We start from the raw sequence: 7,679 nt of genomic DNA, 5'->3' as shown, positions 1-7,679 counted from the left end.
GGGTGGGGGAAAGGGGGAGGGATAGCATTAGGAGATACACCTAATGTAAAGGACGAGTTAACGGGTGCAGCACACTAACGTGGCACATGTACACATATGTAACAAACCTGCACGTTGTGCACATGTACCCTAGAACTTAAAGTATAATTTAAAAAAAAAATACTGTATATAAGAGGTTATACAATTATTTTGTTAAATCACAAGATTTCTTATGAGTCAACCATCAAGGGAGGGAAATAGAGAAAATACGTTTTTAAGGTTCTAACTGTGTATTTGTCACTATATTATTTTATGGAATAGAAAGAGACTATTTCCAAAATATCAAATAATTATTGTAAAATGTCGTGGTGTCCCAAAGAAACATGTTTCATTTTCCACTCATTTGGCTAATCCTTGCTAAGAAATCCAACATTAGTAATTTAATCAGAATAGCTATTCCTCATGTTTCTCATAAGAAATAAGTGTTTCCTATGCTGTTATTTAGTATTACGCATAGAAAGTGTTCCTTGGTTAAAATAATGAGAACTTACTTGGTTATGGAACATAACAAGACTCTTTGTCATAGGGATTCTGACAAATTTTACAATACTATTACACGCCAGTATTCAAGGGGAAAGGTATCATCTCTGTTTTTCCATGGTAGTTTAACCTTCTTTCCATGAAGCACATCCAGATTTAGTGGAAATAATAACATGTTATTATGTTATTATTTATCTCCAGATTTTGAAGTTGTATTACATTGAAGAACCTTAATAATTAAAGACACAAAGATTCTCATTATATAAAATAACTGTCTTAGCCTTTGTGATACTTGTGAAATTTTTAGATTTTAGAGCTATAATGAACTTTTCAGAAAGATATCTAAAAATGAACAACATACTTTTTTCTAAATTATAACTAAAATATTATTGTTGTATATATGCTTTTGCATTAAGAAAATAAATGAAAGTAACAATATATAATGAAATCTGGAAAATAGAGAACTAGCATCAAAATAATCATAGTTTGTGTAATCCAATTACATATTTCCCAGCTATCTCCCAAGAACCTTGTAATCTTTTGAAGCTTACCATAAAACAAAATCAAATTAATAAACAGAATTTTATTATCAATCCTTTACAGTTACACATTTGACTTATCTCTATATAAGAATTTACTAGAAGTGTTGATATTTGCCTAAAAGGGAAAGGAAATTCTTGAGTAGTAGGTGTCTTTTTGTTTCAGCATTTAGGCAGAGTTGATTAAATTGATTTTTTTAATCAACTTTTTGCAGAAGAGACATATGTTGAACATTTGTGTCAAAATAATTTTGGTTGGTATATTAACTTTGAGCAAGCTAAAAATCTGCAAAGAAGAATTTGAAGGGTTGTCCAGATTAGTATTTTTTAATGGTAGAACTGTTTTTAGCCCATATGAAATTATAACAGTACCAATTAATACATTTCTAACATATCAAAAATTGATAGTTTAAAAATGAAAGAATTATTCCATGATATTAACATTTTTGAAATGTAACATAAAAACCTAAGAAAGTATTTATTACCTATCATATTTCATTTGAGATTTCATTGGATTTTTGTGAATTTACTTCTTACTTTTTTCCTATGACTTTTGAGATAGTCTTCTTTTCTTGAACAGTGTGGAGACTTCTGTGCTACCACAGGTTACTACAAACATAATTCAAGATGGTCCCCAGGTATGTTAGAGATGAAATTATTTTATGGAATTAAAAGATGGTCCTCTGGTATGTTAGAGATGAAATTATTTTACGGAATTAAAAATAAGATCCAAAAGATTTTTTGAATAAGTAATTTATTTTAAATATGCCATACTAGTTTACTTTTAGCATTTTCTGTAACAGATGCATGTAGATGAAAGAAAATATTATGTGTACATCATATATATTTTTGTGTCAAAAATTTTAAATAGAACACACAGTGAATTAATTCCCATGAGAAATAGTTGTGAAAAAATTCTCACTTCAACAGAGACTAAAATAGTAAATAGTATATGGTCAAAGAGGCATTTAAATGTTTTAAGTAATTATAATAAAACAATAAATAATGTGTATCTTAATTTGATGAACATTATACATTATTATCTAGAAAGACTGAATTACAGAGTTAAATTACATACTCTAATTAAGGATCTGCTAAATAGCTTGGAAATATATACCAAGCACCATCTTTGTGAACATAGAAGAGTATATTTTAAAAAATCCTATCATACTTGCAAGTCATATGTTTTAAAATGGATTCAGGAAGAATTAGGAAAAAAGGAAAAGCATGTTCTTTATATAAAATTAAATGTACCAATCTAATTTAAAGTGCTTTCCTAAGATAAAGTTAAGATATACTAAATATATCAGGTACACTTGAAACTGCAGTTATTGATTCTGTCTAAATCATAAGAACTTAACTTCTATGAAAAGTAGCAACATGTGTCATTTCAAATATTTTTAACACCTCTGGAAAATCCTAATTACAGATGGTTGCCAAGGAAACAAAGGCAATTAAGTAAATTAATTAAAACATAAATTTTACTTGATGGAATTTAGGTTTAAATTTCAAAGTGATAAATATACCCCTGGCACTACAAAATAAAATGTCAGACATTTAAATTATCACTGAATAAAATTAGTGTATATATAATCAACTATACTTTATTTCTAGCTAGGTATATCCTAATAAAAATGTTGTATTATATTACCTTTCAATAATCTTAGACAGTTTTCAAAACCATATAGGTAAATGTGATTACCAGAAATGTGATAAAGTAATATGAGTTATTAAATTATTTAATTATTTTTCAAATTATCTAAATTAATATAAAGTAGATATGTAGTTTAGAGAACTATTCTAATCAAAAATGAATGTACATATATATCCAGAAACTACATAAAATGAACTTAAGGACAAGAAACTACATAACATTAGTTATTTTAAGCGAAAGACAGGAAAACAATTAGAGTGAGCAATGCATTCAAAGGAAAAATCATTAGCAGTAATAATAAAGTATGATTTCACTTCTTCATTCTTTACTAGTTTTATTAAAATATCAAAAGCCAGCTAAAACACAAGACACAGGAAAGATAAAATTAAAAGTATTATGCAAAAAGTTATGCAAAAATATGACAACATTTGATTAAGTTCATAAGATTACACAATTCATCAATGTTTATGTATTCAGACCCAGGAGTAATGGTTAAAACATCAGTTTAAATTAAGTGCTATCACTTTACCAGAGCTTTTAGGAAATAGCATTACTGTAATAAAAGGAATAATAACAAACTGGATATTATGGAATTTAGCTTAGGCAAATAAAATAAAACTATCATGTTGAAAATAGTAACTCTTTTACTATTTTATATGAAAAAAATATGAATTTTCAGAGTTATTGATATGTTTGGGAGAGTATCAATCTTTCCAGGGTAAAGGAACATAATATGACTCAAAGAACAATGGAAAATCACATTTTTGAGAGTTAATTTTAGTGGGATATTAAAAGGTTTTGAATGTCATGCAAGAAAAATTTTTACTTTCTTTTGAAGGCAATCAGGATTCATGGACTCATTTTAAACATGAAATACTCATTTAAAAATTAGAACAAATATTTCCACGTAGGGATGGCTAGTACATTGAAACAATACGAGAAATGGGCACATATGTTTTTTAGTGCAGTAAGATAGACCTGAATAGGTTGGGTTAACACATTTAGGATAACAGAAGACTAATAGTCAATAGTGCATACATTTTTTAACCGAGTTAATTAATTCATCAAACACTTTAGTAGCTAGTTTCAGAAAATAGGCACTATGTGTTAAAGATACAATAAGGAGGGCAATACTGCCCTTGCTTCAAATTTGCTTACAGAAAAGGAGGAAAATAATGCACTAATTGCTATCATGTTGTCATTGAGAAATGTTATGGGAAGTAGATGTATTAGTCTGCTCAGACTGCCCTACCACTGGATCACAGATTGGGTGACTTAAACAAAAGTTTATTTTCTCACAATTCCAGAGGTTGAAAAGTCCAAGATCAATTCTCCATCTGCATTTGGTTTCCAATGAGAGTTCTCTTCTTGGCTTGCAGATGGCAGCCTTCTCTCTGTGTTCTCATATGGTAGAGGGCAATAACAGCTCTTTCATGTCTCTTCTTAAATGGACAAAAATTCTATTAGATCTGAACTTTGCCCTTATGACATCATTTAATCTAAATCACCTCCTTATAGGTCCAGCCTCCAAATATCCTCATATTGTACTTTAGGGCTTTAATACATGAATTTGTGAGGAACAGAGTTCTGTCAATAGCACTAGCTATCTATAAGCACCATACCTGAGCAGCTTTCTTATTTAATTAAGTGGAGAATAACAAGATGGGCTGAAAATCCACAGTTTACCATGATTCACAGAGGCTATTTGTAGGGTAGGCTTTCCTTAGAAATATAAAGAAATTAGAAACTCTTTTTTTTTTTTTTTTGAGACGGAGTCTTGCTCTGTCACCCAGGCTGGAGTGAAATGGCCGGATCTCAGCTCACTGCAAGCTCCGCCTCTCGGGTTCACGCCATTCTCCTGTCTCAGCCTCCCGAGTGGCTGGGACTACAGGCGTCCGCCACCTCGCCCGGCTAGTGTTTTGTATTTTTCAGTAGAGACGGGGTTTCACCGTGTTCGCCAGGATGGTCCCGATCTGCTGACCTCGTGATCCGCCCGTCTCGGCCTCCCCAAGTGCTGGGATTACAGGCTTGAGCCACCGTGCCCGGCCGAAACTCTTGTTATCATCTATCCTTTAAGAGAGGAGTATTTTCATATCCTAAGGGGAAAAGAATGTTAGCACTTCAAAGATTCTGGAGTGAGGGAAGGTACTTCAAATAATAATAACAACAGTAATAATAATAACAAGAATAATCATAATTTAATCATTATAGATACAACAAAACTTTAGTTCTTAAATTATTTCCTATCAGTCATTATTTATAGTCTTAGAAAGTATTGAGAGTCCAAAAATTTATACTCATGTTAGACCTATTAAAATTTATAATACTAGAAATTCAATCTGAAAAAATATTAAATACTACTAAATAATTCACTTTAAAGAATAATAATAAACCATTGCATAAATAATATTATTTATTAAAATTAATAGATATGTATTTTATATAACTACTTTTAATTATGTAAAATAACTAAAGAAAGTAGATAATGAAAACAGTGACATTGTTTTATGTAATAGTTCTGCAAATCTCTTCAATAGCTTGCTTAATGAGATCATCTGGATCCATACACATCCTTTTGTATTCAGTCTGTTGCAATATCACCCACCTGGTAGCCTGTGGAAAACTCTACATTTATGGGGGAAAGCGAAAGAAAAAGTATCATCATGACAGTAGTTTGATTTCCGGAGCCCTTAGAAGTTTCTTGGAAAATCCTGTTAGTGCTGGTACGATAAAATTTGCAACAGCGATGCTTTGATAGTTTAACTGTTCAGTAGATAGTTTAATTGCTTTATAGCTAACATACAGACCGAAACAATGAGTACACTTATAAATGGTCAATGCCAGTTGATAAATTGAACTACCCCTTGGTACTTATCACAATATTCTCTAACTTCCATGTTTGATATTGACAAGATTTTTCTCTATTGTCTGAAGAAAAGGCATGATTCATTACCTCGACTGTGAATCCTCTTCAAGAACCTTCCCTATGTGGATGGGGATAATTAAACATAAGGTTAAAGAATGCTGTAACCTATTTTTTTTCATACAGAAGTGATTAAGGTTCTATTAACAGAATTCAGGGCTTTACAATATGACTAGCTGAACCATAATCTGTCCCATTTCTCACAGCTCTGCATATATAATAAAAACGGATTTTGTAAAAGGCATCCTCTAAAGTACCCTCCTTAAGAAAAGTTTTGCAGGAGAACCTCAAAAGTATCACTTTCTTCTTAAAGATGATGTTAAGTATTCTTGAAACATTTAGTGCTCATTTTCATAGAATTGTTAGTAAAAGTCATGCAGCCATATTGACACATTAAATAGATACCTATAATTCAGTTATTTCTCAACCATGTTCTTTAATTAATTAAGTTTTCTTAATAATTTTTCAGCTGATACTGTTTTGGCATATATGTTGTGGTTTGTTATTTTTGTACATGCCTACTAGTTCTACTAGTGTAAATTAACTTTATTAAGCATATCATTTATTTGCAAAAGATCTGTTGACCAAGACTAAAAATATCACTAATAAACATAATATGGCACTTTAACAATTGTAATAAATTAAAACAGTTAGCTTATGAAGTATATTTTCTGTTTACATTTTCATAAGTGTATTTTACAATAATATGAATCAGAAGAATGTTTGGCATCTCTGGACTTGTAGAAGTTGAAAATTTGAGACCAATTATTCTTAGAAATAATAATATGAATAAAAACTCCTTACTGATATATGGAGACAATTAAGCCTATTTTAAATAATTTAATTAATAATGTAAAATGACTTCTGTTCATTCCTATCCTATTACATCATTAAATATTATTGAGTTAGGTCCTGACATTTTATTCAAAATTATGTTTCTGGCATTTAAATATTCAGCTCTAAATGTTAAGGATGTCAATTATGTAAGCATCCATCTTTTTCACTATGGTCTCCCATCAAACATTAATGGTGGAAGTGTTAATTCATTTCAAGTAGTCTGAAATATCTGCCCTGAAGAAGGCTGACACTCTACAAGTGCTCTGACAACCTCTGGTAAGTAATGACTCTTAAAAATATCTCAGTAAATTCAACTCACTCCTAGAGGCATTATAAATTATGTGTCATTAAAATGTAGTGCTTTCTCAAATGACAAGGTCATGCCAAAAAGCAAAACTACACTGTATTTTTCTTTTTTTTTTCTGAAACATACCCACACCAATAAAAATGTTACAACTTACACTTCAAATCAGGAAAGATAAGTTGTGCTATATTTACAGGCATGTAGTAATCAAGGTAAATAGTTATTTATACCAACCATAAATTTATACTATGATACCACCCTATGTGAGAAAATAATCCTTTTGCATGAAGACTAGAATGCTGCACATCTTAAAATAATTTGGGACAAAAATGCAATCACAAAATTGTCTGTACCTAATGTTCGTCCTGACTTTCCAACATTTTCCTTCTCCTTTTGGATAGTATGAAAATGTAGTTGTATGCAATTTTGTTTTTGGGTTTCAAGAAATATACCAATGAAGGCATGACTTACAAAGCAAACTGATCATTCATTATGAATTTTTGCCCCTAATGGCACAATAATAAATATATAATAATTTGGAAAAAGAAACCTGTAAATAAAAATCCAACAGAGCTGCGAGACAAAGTGATCTAATCCCACTTTTACTCTACAAGGTAGAAACAATATTTTGAAATAAAACTATTTTGATAATGTAAGAATAGAGATGGGCTAAATATGTTTTCTAAATTGTGACAGGATATTGACTAATTAGAACCTATTTTGTCTATTAGCCCTTTGTCAGACGAGTAGATTGCAAAAATTTTCTCCCATTCTGTAGGTTGCCTGTTCACTGTCATGGTAGTTTCTTTTGCTGTGCAGAAGCTCTTTAGTTTAATTAGATCTCATTTGTCAATTTTGGCTTTTGCTGCCCTTGCTTTTGGTGTTTTAGACATGAAGTCCTTG

Source organism: Colobus angolensis, unplaced genomic scaffold (assembly GCF_000951035.1).
Source record: "Colobus angolensis palliatus isolate OR3802 unplaced genomic scaffold, Cang.pa_1.0 Scaffold189, whole genome shotgun sequence".
NCBI classification, from domain to species: Eukaryota; Metazoa; Chordata; class Mammalia; order Primates; family Cercopithecidae; genus Colobus; species Colobus angolensis.
Note: the sequence above shows the minus strand (reverse complement) of the source record.